The sequence below is a fragment of the Hipposideros armiger genome, unplaced genomic scaffold, assembly GCF_001890085.2.
Source record: "Hipposideros armiger isolate ML-2016 unplaced genomic scaffold, ASM189008v1 scaffold_855, whole genome shotgun sequence".
NCBI classification, from domain to species: Eukaryota; Metazoa; Chordata; class Mammalia; order Chiroptera; family Hipposideridae; genus Hipposideros; species Hipposideros armiger.
Window position 1 is genome coordinate 56,936 of NW_017732205.1, and position 12,348 is coordinate 69,283.

Consider the following 12,348-nt stretch of genomic DNA (forward strand, 5'->3'; position numbering starts at 1 on the left):
AAAAATTGAGACATTTAATAATTTTTAGATGTCTCTGTCCAAGCCTTGAGTAACTAGAAACTAAAGGAAAATTGCAACTGTTTCTTAATGTAAACCAAGTAACTCCACTTGGAGATAATAAACATCTCACCTTTTATAAGGACTTCTAGTATTTTTCTAACATTCATTATGTAAAGAATTATATCAGATGAATATCACTAATTCCAGATCTCCTTTTCAACATTACTTTGATCAAGTACTTTTAATCCAAACATTCTTTGCAATGTTCAGAAGTAACATATTTTAATTTAACCATTTACAAACATTTAAAATTAACCATTGCCTCAAGGCCAAATTTAAGGAAAAAATTTAAGAACTTCAGTTGTTTATGCTTTTCTTAATTTCATAGCTCATTAAAATTTGTCCTGAAAATTATTCTGGGTCTTATTACATATTTAATGTATTAGTCCTACAGTTAAATTTTTTCAAATATCTTTTGAAATAAGAGATTAAAATGGTTTACTTCCTCTTGCCACTCATTCTATGCCTTTTAAAGGAAGAGTTATTTGGCTGGAAAAAAGTGTGGGGGTGTTTTTAAGGATTAATGGACTGTCGTAAATTAGAATCATGTGATATCTTTGCTCAGTTGACAATGTAAGAAACAGGTGCCTATTGGGTTTTTCTTTGGCTTGACAAGCAGGTGTGTGGCATGTCACTGCTGCTGATCCATCCAGTCTCTCAAATTCAAACAAAGGCAATCCAAATTCGTAGCCATTTTGTTAATTTTATCCAAAGAACCCTTGTGAACTTCACCCAGGCCTGGGAGTCACTTGCCCAGGAACAATTTTACTAGGTACATTCAGCGGTGTTTCAAAGTTCACAAGGATAGCTTTATAGGGTTGGCTGATTTTCTTTTTATAGAGCTTGACCTCATCTCTTGAGAACTCCTGGAAGGCAATATCAGTGTAATTTAGGACTATTCGAAGTAGATGTTGAGAGGACACTAATTCTCCAGTTTAGTGCATTTAAATTAACACACTACATTTACTCATTGATAGACATATTCAAAAAACCATGTTTTGCATTCAACCGCAGTTTGCACTGAACTGAGTCACACGGTGAGTTGTATGAGGACACGTGTAAAATATATGGAATGCTGGTTCCAGCCAAGCGTCCATGAACCTTCTGGTCATGTGTGAAAATTCTCTGTGTGTGTGTGTGTGTGTGTGTGTGTGCACACACGCACGTGCAAACGTACATTTTCCTGAATGGAAGAATCATAGATTTTCAGAAATTTTCAAAAGGGCATAGATTCCAAAAAGATAAAAACCACTGACAGAGAGAGAACAATAAATGACTACTTGTCTTTGCTTTAGTGTCAAATATAATAAAACATTGCAAGATTGGCTTCTATGACTTTTCATAATCACATCAATCAAAGGCTGATTCTTAAGCCTTTCTCCTCCCCTCAGACATACCTTGAGCCTCACTCCAGTAGGTTCTGCTCAGGAGGCCGGGCCCTCGAGAAGATTCTCTGACTCAGTCAGTTCAATCAGAGCACTGGTGGAACACCACCAGATGATTTTAAATGGGACATTTAGATAAATTCAGATAGTAACAGATATCCCCCTTGACATTCTCTTTTAGTTCTCCTTAACACAGCAAGGAAATAGGTGGTGTTGGGATTATTTTACCACATCTACAACACTTTCTAGTCTCTTCTTTCAACAGAGAGCAAGCCTCAAGCTCAGTCTTCACAGGCAACTTGATATGGCAAGAATTTCATGGTATCTCTTTTTATGATTATCTTCTATTTAAGGCAAATGATACTTGTTTTTTATTTATAGTTAATGAGAAAATTTGTTTTAAAATAAATGTATTTAATTTTAAAAAGGAGAGACAACTTAAAGAAAAATATTTTTATTAGTGCAGATACAAGAATATGAAAAAATCATAAAAGTGGTATATAAAATATAGAAGTTTGAGGGGCCAGCTGAGTGACTCAGTTGGTTAAGAGCGTGAGCTCTGAGCAACAGCGTCGCTGGTTCAATTCCCACATGGGCCAGCGAGCTGCACCCTAGCTGAGCTGCTGCTGAGCCACCAAAAGGTGGCAGGATGGCTCAGCTGGTGAGAGCATGTGCTCCTAACAACATGGTTGCTGGTTTGACCCCGCATGGGATGGTGGGCTGCACCTCCCCCCCACCCCGGCCCCTACACCCCCACTTCCCTGGCAACTAAAATTGAACACGGCACCTTGAGCTGAGTGGCTGCAAGCTGCCGACGGGCAGCCAGATGGTGACTGGACTTGGAGATGAGCTAGCTGCGTCCTCCACAGCTAAGACTGAAGGACAACTTGGCTGTTCCCCTTCCCCAATTCCCCAATAAAATATTTAATATATATATTTTTATTATATATGATTATATATAATATATTATATCATATTATAATATATAATATATAATAATATGATATATTAATAATATATAATAATATAATATTTTATATAGTTTTTATATATTTATATATACATATATATATGTAAATTTGAGGAACACTGAAATAAACAATTGCCAATTAAGTCATGCTTTTATTTTTTTAAATATTGACAGTCTTTTGGAAAATTTTATTTATTTAGGACAAATATTATAACCAGCGATAGAAATTTCTACTAAACATTTCTGAAAAATGAGTACAAATTGTAAGGAATGGCTTTAGCACTGATTAGTAAGTTAGGATGCGTTCAGGTGCTTGTAATGGAAAACACAACTGAAAGTATCTTAAACGATAAGGACTATCTCTTGATGTTTCCAGGGTAGATTCAGGCAGTAACTCAATGACATCACCAAGAGCCCAGGTTCTGGCCATATTTTCCTCTGCCATCTTAGCCGATCAGTTTTGTCCTCATATTTATTCCCCTATGACCCTGGATAGCTTCCATGGCACCAACTCCTCACCCAACGATGACCAGATTCAGGGAAGTATGAACCACTGTCTTCCATCCCCTTCAAAAGCAAAGGAAACTTACCCAACCATTTCCCATATTTGCCTTCACATTTCATAAGCAACTTTGTACCTCATGCCTACAGTAAATCAGACATTGCCAAGAAAAAGAGAATTACCAGGATGGCCTTAGCTTAATCCCCATTCACCCACTGGGGCTAGGAAGGGACCAATGAAGATCATGGACTTAAATAATTGAACGACATTAGTGTTCTCTTAGCAAAGAATTATGAAAGGAATGACTGTTTGACAGGCAACCACACTAATGAAAGCTAAAACCATTAGCTTTCATTAACAAGATTTTAACAGGTCTGGAGGTTGCAGAAAGGCTAAGGATTAATGTCGGAGAAAATTTTTATTTCAGTGTCACAAATAAGTAATAGAGACCTGGGCCAAATTGACAAAATACACACAGAAGGTTGTAGCTAGAAAACTAAAAGTTATTTAAGGGTCCAAAGAGTGTAAACTTTCAAAAAAATTATCTCAGGAGTTTAAAAAACACTGACTAGCTGATAAGCATTCTCCCCTATCCTACCCCTTTCAGATTTTGTGAGCAGGAAAAAGATACACAGGGACAATAAAAAAAAGTGGTTGTGGTGGTTGTTTTAAGAATTCGATATTTTCTTTAAAGCTGTAGAGTAGTCATCATGAGGGGAAAATAACATTATTGGACTTAGTTAAACATTTTTTTTAAGTTACAGGTGAAATATGTCACAGGGCATCTTTATCTCACCCATGCATAGGGCTTGTAAATGTTTTAATCTGACCCTGACAGGTAATTTTAGTACCAGTAAATAATGGAATATAAACCTTCAACTCACTTTTCTCAACTTACTCGTGCTGTAAATGCTTTCTAAGCATAATTCTTGGCTTTATTCACCACTCCAGACAAATAGAACCAAATAAATGACTGACTGAGTCAGGATTTGGACTGAGAAATAGGCGACAGGAAAGGCCATTCAACAAATATTGAAATATTGATTGAGCGCCTAAAGGGTGCCAAGTTCTTTGTATTTGTTTTGATTTTCATCTCAACAGTAACTCTACAATACAGCCATTTTCATTCTGATTCTAAAGATGTACAGGTGAAGGCCAAAGAAAGGGTGTGGTTTGATAGAATTTACAATGCTAGTAAATAGTGGAACAAAGATTTGAACTCAGGTCTTTCTGACCCCAAATTCCGTGTTCTTTCCATTGAACTATCTTGCCTTCTGAGGGCCTGTGTAGCCAAATACCAAAGGACAAAATCAAGAGATTATGAAATGGGATTAAAGGAACAGGCTGAGATGTGGAAGATTAGAAAAACAAGTCAAAGCCAAATCTAGGCAACAAATACATACTAAGAACCAAAGAATGGCATAGAAAAGAGACTGAGATATGGGGGTGGGGAGAGAGGGGTTGGGGGGCCAGGGAGGTCAAGAATCAATACTGACTCCAAGATACTGTGAGATCTAAAGGAAGGGGCTTTTTATTCGTTTGTTTGTTGCCGAGCCATCCCGCCACCTGTTAGCAGCTCAGCAGCAGCTCAGCTCGGGCCGTGACTCAAACTGGTGACCCTGTTGCTCAGAGCTCACACTCTTGAGTGAGCTCTTAACCAACTGAGCCACTTGGCCAGCCCTTGGGAGGGGCTTTTTAAATGTTCCTTGTTGTGGGACCAGAACAGGGAGTAGGTGTGGGTTTAACAGACACACCTGGGGAATAAGGAATGCACTTGGCAGGGTGGGGTTGGGGAAACATACTTTATGGTAAGGTTGCCTTTTCACAGCTAGGTGAGATTTCACTTACCTTACACCTATATGGATCTGAGGGCAAACTCTATCTACCTAACTCTTAATTAACTGACAGGCTTTTTCTCCTTGATCATAGCCCAAATATATCCATGTTTTACACATAGGTGGATGTTATTTTTTATCATGAATCTTAGTAACCAGAGTTTATTAGGGATTATTAAAGCTATGACAGTGTTACCATATTTAAGATACCTCTGGAGAAATGATTGTTCAGGTAGCACTTTTTCTGTTCTTATACCAACGAGCTGGGCTATTGTTGCCTGAGTTGTCATCTGGGTGTCACTGTTATCTTAGATATGTCACTTATGGAGATTAAATATCAGTATTACAGTTGTTGTTCCAAATGATACCATACAGTTTCAGCTATATGACTCATCTTATGGAAAATAATGCAGTTTATTTAAGTGTATCAATTTTAACCTGCCAATCTTTATAATGGTATGCATATTTTTCACCCAGTGCTACCAGAAGATATGACAGATGTCTGTATTTATCCAAGCCAAAAGAAAAATAGTGTTAGTGCTGAGACATATTTTCAGCCTGAGCTTACCAAGAACCCACTTCAGTTTCAACCCAAAGTTGGATATACTCCATAAAGCAAGCTGAAAAACCTCAAGAGGCCAAACCATGCAACAGAATTACCAGAGACAGAAAACCAACGTCACACGCCTCCTCATTTCCTTTCTCTGAGAGCAAAGAAAATGGAGACTACTCCACATGTCACTGGACAAAGCTCAAAAGGTAATTTGATCAGTCTAATCTTACTGATAGCTTGTTGGGGGGGAGGGGATGTACATAAACTTGTTTTACTAAATATAATTACTAAGCACTCCATTTCTCAAAAGACATGGAACTAATTTTTCTAAATGAATTTTTCTGTATTTATACATCCTTTTGAATTAGCCTGAAATGTTTATTGGTGATAGATTGTATTGCTTCTTTTACAAAGGTAATATGAAGATTGCCTGCTTGACCAAGGAACAGCTCTATTGTGAAACAGTCCAAAAGATCTGAGGCTGGGGTTAGAAACAGCCTCAAATTCAAACCTTGGCTCAACAATTTGATTCTGCATTAGCTTGGGCAAGTTCCACAACCCCTCTAAATCGCTTAATCTAAAATATTGGGAAAATAAATTTTACTTTAACAAATTGTTGGTTTGAACCCAATGAGATGGTGCAAATAAGTATTTGTAACAATGCATGACTTTTTGGTAGTATAAAGAAACGGTAACTTAAATTTTAAAAGAAATAGACACAATCAAGGGTCAGAAAGGGAATGTACTGAAGTACATTGTATTTATGTGGCGTGATTATTTGATTATTGAAAGAAAATAGAATGTTTGGGTATTTGAACAATTCCGCATAAAATATAGAGCTACCATCTTCCAAACATTGATGACCTCCATATCTAAATCTGTAGACTTGACCTCTACTCCAAGCTTTAGCCTTTGATATCCAGCTCCCCACAGGACTGATCCATTTCAACATGTCCAAAACTGAACTTAGAACCTTACCCTTCAAAACTATTGTTATTTTCTACCTTAGTGGACAGTACCTATGATTTCACTCAGTCACAGAATTCTCAAACCTGGATGTCATCCTAAAATCCTCCTTCTGTCATGTTCCACCCCAAGCATTTAAATCAAGGATGATAGAGCTCTGGTTCTTGAACCTGGCAGAGCTTCACAACTGGATGCTTTGTAAAAATACCAAGCCCTACCCCAGGGATTCCGATTCAGGAGGCCCGAAGGATGCCGTAGGAATCTGCATCCAAAAATAACTTCCATCGAGATTTGGGAGCCACTGTTGTGGTGTACCTTCTTACCAGATCTCATATCTGTACCTTCCCTCCATTCCTACTGCAGCTCCCCTACTTCAGACCCTCATGTCTCTCTTGAATACTAAAATCACTCCATAAGTGGTCATTCTACATCTAGTCCCTCTGGCCCCTGCCCCATTTAATGTATTCTTCCAGTGCTGCCAGATTTATTTATCTGAACCTAAACTTTAGGGAAAAACAGACCTAAATTCAAATCTCTGCTTTGCTATTTACCAGGTTAATAACCTTCAGCAAGTTATTTCATCTCTCTAAGACTCAATTTTCTCATCAGGAAAATAAGGGTGATGCTAATACCTAGTAAATGAGGTTTCTATGGGGATTACACATGTAAAGGTCTTGGTATAGGCACTGGCATATCGCAAGGTATTAGAATGATCACTATTGTCCTTGTTGTCGTGGCACACATCTAATCATGTAATTTCTGTTTCACATCCTCCTTAGACTCCCGGCCTCCGTGTCAGTAAGCAAATCTCACTGTTAGGCCTTCTTCATTCCATTGCCTTTCTCCATCCTGGACCTCTAATTATTACCAGTCAGGAAACATCCTCTGACATAGCATGTCCTTCCAAATTTCTTCCCAGGGCTCACCCCTGAGGCCTGCCCAGATGCTGCAGCTCAACCAAATGAGAATATCTAACCTGTGTTCAGTTGGCTTATCCCCTTCTGCTGCTGACTTACCAACTACCAACTCACTTAAAGTTAATAAGCATAACCCTCTTTATGTTTTGTATAGTGCCCAACTTACCATAGATATATGGTATACATAGTTACATGTTCCTCCCTGAACAAAGCTCTGAGCAATTCTTGCCTTAACCAATACCCAAAGTTTAAGCTCAGGGAGAAGGAAAGAAGGTAGAAACTCAGGTAAGCTCAGGTAGAAGTAAAGGAGTCCAGTTTAGAGAGATGACATTTTCTGGGGGTGGGTGAGTTTAGTAGTCAGATCATCAAGAGTGTCACTATTCTTTATAATGGGGTGAAACATCTTTATTCCAGAAAAGATACATTGTGGCTGAAGCAGTACCCCCAGCTTCTGACTGGGGGTATTTGAAGACTAGGAGGAGACAGAGTGAAGCCCTTGGGAAAAGATAAGTAGGACACACACAGCAATCATAATGACGATAATAATCTAACTTTTATTGAGTATCCACTATGGATTTGGGGCTATGTTAATTCTTCTACAAACATTTTCTCTAATTGTCACAACAACCCTATAAGAAGTTGGATGCCAGATGGAGAAATTGACTCTCAGGGGAGTTAAGAGACTGCCCAGCTAGTAAACAAGCTTGCCCACACACCGTTTCCCCCCTCCCCATCCGCCACCACCGCCCCATCACTACTGCCCGCAGGAGCTCAATCATAAGAGCACCTTAAGGAGCTATTTCATCTCACTGAGCATGGGCATGTCCCAGGGGTTCTCTTAAATCGACTTGCATCCTGTGCTCACAAGAGCACAGTGCTTGTGCTCACAAGAGCTCAGTGCCTATGTGCTTCTGAGCACAATATACAAAGTTCTTGTTTCTTTCATCTCTAGGATCCCATTTTCTTCATTCAGGCCAGACAGGGTTGGTTGCAGGGGAGGCGAGAGCAGAAAGTGACTTAGGTGACTAACATGCCCACTGTAGGTTGACAGCACAGTTTCAGATACTGGCCTAGACAACACTACTCTTTTAAAACACACAGGAATTCACTCATAAATCTACTAGACTCTGCCTGTCACCTAAAAGTAAATAACCTTCCTGAGATCCAGTACTGGAGAATTACTCCATAATACTCAAGACACATGTCCTCATTAGTTATAATCCCCCCCAAAAAAACACACAACCTAGCAATATGAGAATGAAAAGTAAACGTAATTTTTGGCACAACCCTACAAAAGCAGCCATTAAAACTTACATGACAAAATGTACATGACAACTGTGAAACAACATGACTTTTCAGACTTACAAGTTCAAGTCTGAAAAGGAGTCAAAATGATATCTACCATATGGCCATAATTATGTTTTTGTTTAAAGCACAGAAGACAAAGCAACAGAAAGAATGCATCACGGTATGAATGGGGGTTCACACTAAGTGGTGGGAGCAGAGGTTATACTGTTTATTTTTCTGCTTATTGAAATTGTGTGAAATTTTTAATGAGAGAGAATAGGTTAATTCTCAATGAAAAATATTAACTTTTTTAAAATAAAAGAACTAGACTTCTGGAAATTCATAGTGTGTTTTTGAATTGTTTTAGAGTCTGACTCAGCCCACCCTCCTATTTTCTTCATAATGTAGTCATGATCCCATGAACTAACAACCTGGTGGCCTGTAGTAATCAAAGCTATTAAGTAACTGTCCTGAAGTTTCAAGCATTTTGCCATTTTCTTTACTACTGTATAAAGAGACTTCAACAGGTTTTTGGCTTCATAAACTATCAGAAATCCAGTCTTCTTCCCAGCAGTGCATTTTCATAGAGTGATGTGTTGAAACACAGGACCACACAAGCAAGGGCTGGTTTCAATCGCTAAGCACTTCCCATTGTGTTTGGTTTCTTTCTTCTCCCTGATGAACTCCACTAGAACTCATCTATAAACTGCTGTTCCTTAAGGACTCCCGACCCAAATAGGGATGTCCCCTCACAGTGTATCCTGAAAAGAAGTATCCAAGTCACAAGATTGCATCAACCAATGATATCTCAGAATCCTCACCTAAAAAAAATTGGATGCCAGCCTCCTCATAGGGAATGCAGAAAATATCAAAGGACCCTTGTTACTGTGTTCCAGTGGTTGATACATTTTTCAGTTTCTGTTTCAAAATACCTTGGCAGCCATTTGACTCCAGGGAGCCAGAGAGGGGAAAGTCTGTTCTTGCATCATTACTAACAGCTTGGGGAAAACCCAGTCCTCTTATACACAAACAGGGCTGGCTGCATTTGTCCGCACAGAGCCAGTCAAACTGGGATCCCTTAACATCTCATGCCTTCTGTTGTTATCCACTCCACATCACTTGCGAGATTTAATAGAAACCACAAAACACTCCAACGAGGCCCTTTCAGATCAGAAAGTGTGAGGTACAGCTCCTTTTTTCCACCTCCTGTCAGCCCTGCTTTGGTGAACAGGCAGGTTCTATCAATGCATTTCTATAAAGCAATACTTCTCTATATCACTATACCAAAACCACAGTAATGATATCAAGTGAGGATGACCTGAATTACTAGAAAGGCACTTTGACAAACTGTAGGTTTTCAAAAAAGTATGATAAATATATCTACAAGGGTAGATGAATCCAAGAAGGTTAAGAAAAAAAAAGCAGACTTCCGGTAAGATGGCACAATAGACAGCCGCTGTGCCAACACCAAAATTACAAATAATGTATACAATATTCAACCTCAGAAGTCCCCTGAACACTAGATGAACAGAACCACTAAATGAAGGACTTAAAGAGGAGGCCACGTTGAGTCTGGTAGGAGGGGCGGAAACAAGAGAGGGCGAACCCCGTGAGGGACACCTTAGTGGTGGGGAGGCTTCTCCGGTTGAGGGAGAGACCCCCCCTAGCCCCACGCCGAGCTCACCAGCCCAGAGCTACTTTGCCAGGAAGAGGAGTTCTACGATAGCTGGTAGTAGAAATTAGTGAGGACTCTCTTTGCTCAACTCGGTGAGGCTGAAGGCAGCTAGAGAACCAGTGGAGCCAGCACACAGATTCACTCACTGGTGAGCACTCACCCGGTCCCTGGTGGAGGGAGTGGCTATGTGAGAGGAGCCCAGGATACTGCAGGGGACTGAACTAAGTGCCTCTGGGGCAAGAGCTGGAGGTTTTGAGACCATTGTTCTCCTGGTGTGGAGCTTGCACACCAGTAGTGTACGAGAGGATGCCATTTTTTCAGGGTCAGGCCTTCCCACAGAGTGTCAGGTCCGGGACTGCACTGGTCTGGTGGAATTGGCCAGGAGTGCGTGTGTGCGTGCATGCACATGTGGCCTTGGATCCCCACTCACCACACTGCTTGTGTTGTGTAGCCGGGGAAACGCCTGGCAGGCACGCTCCAGCTCCAACAGGCTGTTCATTGAGATGCAGGAGTTAAGCCGCCTTGGGTCCCTGTTCTCTGCACTATGGGTACAGAGTTGCCAGGCTGGTGATTGGCTGTCAGGCTGCTTGGCCTGACCTGTGAGCAGCTGATTGTGACAGGCTGAGACTGGGAGTTTTCCTGGGAGTGTTGGGCACTGAGCTGTGCACCTGCGTGATCTGGCTGGGGTTTTCCTGGAGAGTTTGGGCTGGCTGCCGGTCCAGGAGTGCATGCTGCTCTGACTTGGTGGGGGCCACTGACCACGTCCTGTGGTGCCTTGGGGGTCTGCCTCACCCACCTAGAGCTGTGTTGCTGGGGGCACCCTGAGCCCCTGGTGCCTGACCCCTACCGCCGCAGGCCACAGAAGGTTTTTTGCAGAAGCAGACAGCCCACAGCAACCTGTGAGGATTTTTGGTGGTGAGCACAGTTCCAGAGCACACAGCAGCTAATTGCGGGAAGCTCACTGTAAGCCTGAGAGGGAGGTAGGCGCATGACATGTTGAGCCCTTCCTCCCAACAGCTGGTGCTGTGTTGCCCACAGTCTCGCTATTGCTGAGCAAGTGGTCTGCAGATTAAAGCGGGCAGAGAGCCCCTTTTTCTTTTTCTTTTTTCTTCTTTTTTTTCCCCCTAGGTGATCTATCTAATACATTGAAGCAATCACAGAGTGACAGTCAGAATGAAGAAACAAAGAAACATGTCCCAAGTAAAAGATCAGAAAAACCTCTAGAAATGCAACTAAATGAAACAGAGGTAGCCAGCCTTTCAGAGACAGAGTTTAGAACACTGATGATAAGAATGTTTAAGAAACTTAGTGAGGACATAAAGAAGGATAGAGAAATCATAAAAAACAACCAGGTAGAACTAAAGAATACAATAACTGAAATGAAGAACACACTCGAAGAAATCACCAGTAGATTAAATGAAGCAGCGGTTTGGATCAGCAATTTAGAAGACAAAATAGCAGAAATCACCCACTTGGAACAACAAAAAGAAAAAACAATGAAAATAGCTTAAGAGACCTGCGGTACATCAAGCGCAAAACGTTCACATCATAGGAATACCAGAAGGAGAAGAGAAGGAGCAAGGGATCGAGACTGTATTTGAAGAAATAATGACTGAGAACTTCCCTAACCTGGTAAAGGAAATCCACATACAAGCCCAGGAAGTGCAGAGAGTTCCAAACAAGGTGAACCCAAACAGGTCCACACCAAGATACAGCATAGTAAAAATGGCAAAGGTTAAAGACAAAGACAGGATCCTAAAAGCAGCAAGAAAAAGACAGCAGGTTGCGTACAAAGGAACTCCTATAAGACTAAGAGTTGACTTTTCTACAGACACTCTGAAGGCCAGAAGGGAGTGGCAGGAAATATTCAAAGTGATGCAAAACAAAGGCCTACGACCAAGATTGCTCTGCCCAGCACCGCTATCACTTAAAATTGAAGGAGAGATAAAGAGCTTCTCAGCAAAGAATAAGCTTAAGGAATTCATTACCACCGAGCCAGCATTGCAGGAAATGTTAAAAGGGCTTTTTGGGCCGGCAGAGTGGCACATTAGCTAAGAGCTGGCTTGGGACACCAGAGGGCCCCAGGTCGGATCCCACATGTAAAGACCAGTGACACTGCCCTCACAGCTAAGATGCTGAACAACAGCTCAACCTGGAGCTGGGCTGCCGTGAGTCACCGGCGACGGCGTAGGCTGCAG

General features: G+C 41.0%; 1 long non-coding RNA gene across 2 annotated transcripts in view; it reads left to right on the forward strand.

Annotated features, from left to right (window-relative positions):
• The window catches only part of LOC109374680 (uncharacterized), a 53,528-nt gene that overhangs the window by 30,012 nt on the left and 11,168 nt on the right, over positions 1-12,348 (forward strand). For both annotated transcript variants that reach the window (XR_002122440.1, XR_002122439.1), the window contains one exon: positions 5,230-5,511. This is a non-coding gene — a long non-coding RNA (uncharacterized LOC109374680). The remainder of the gene's footprint in view (positions 1-5,229; positions 5,512-12,348) is intronic.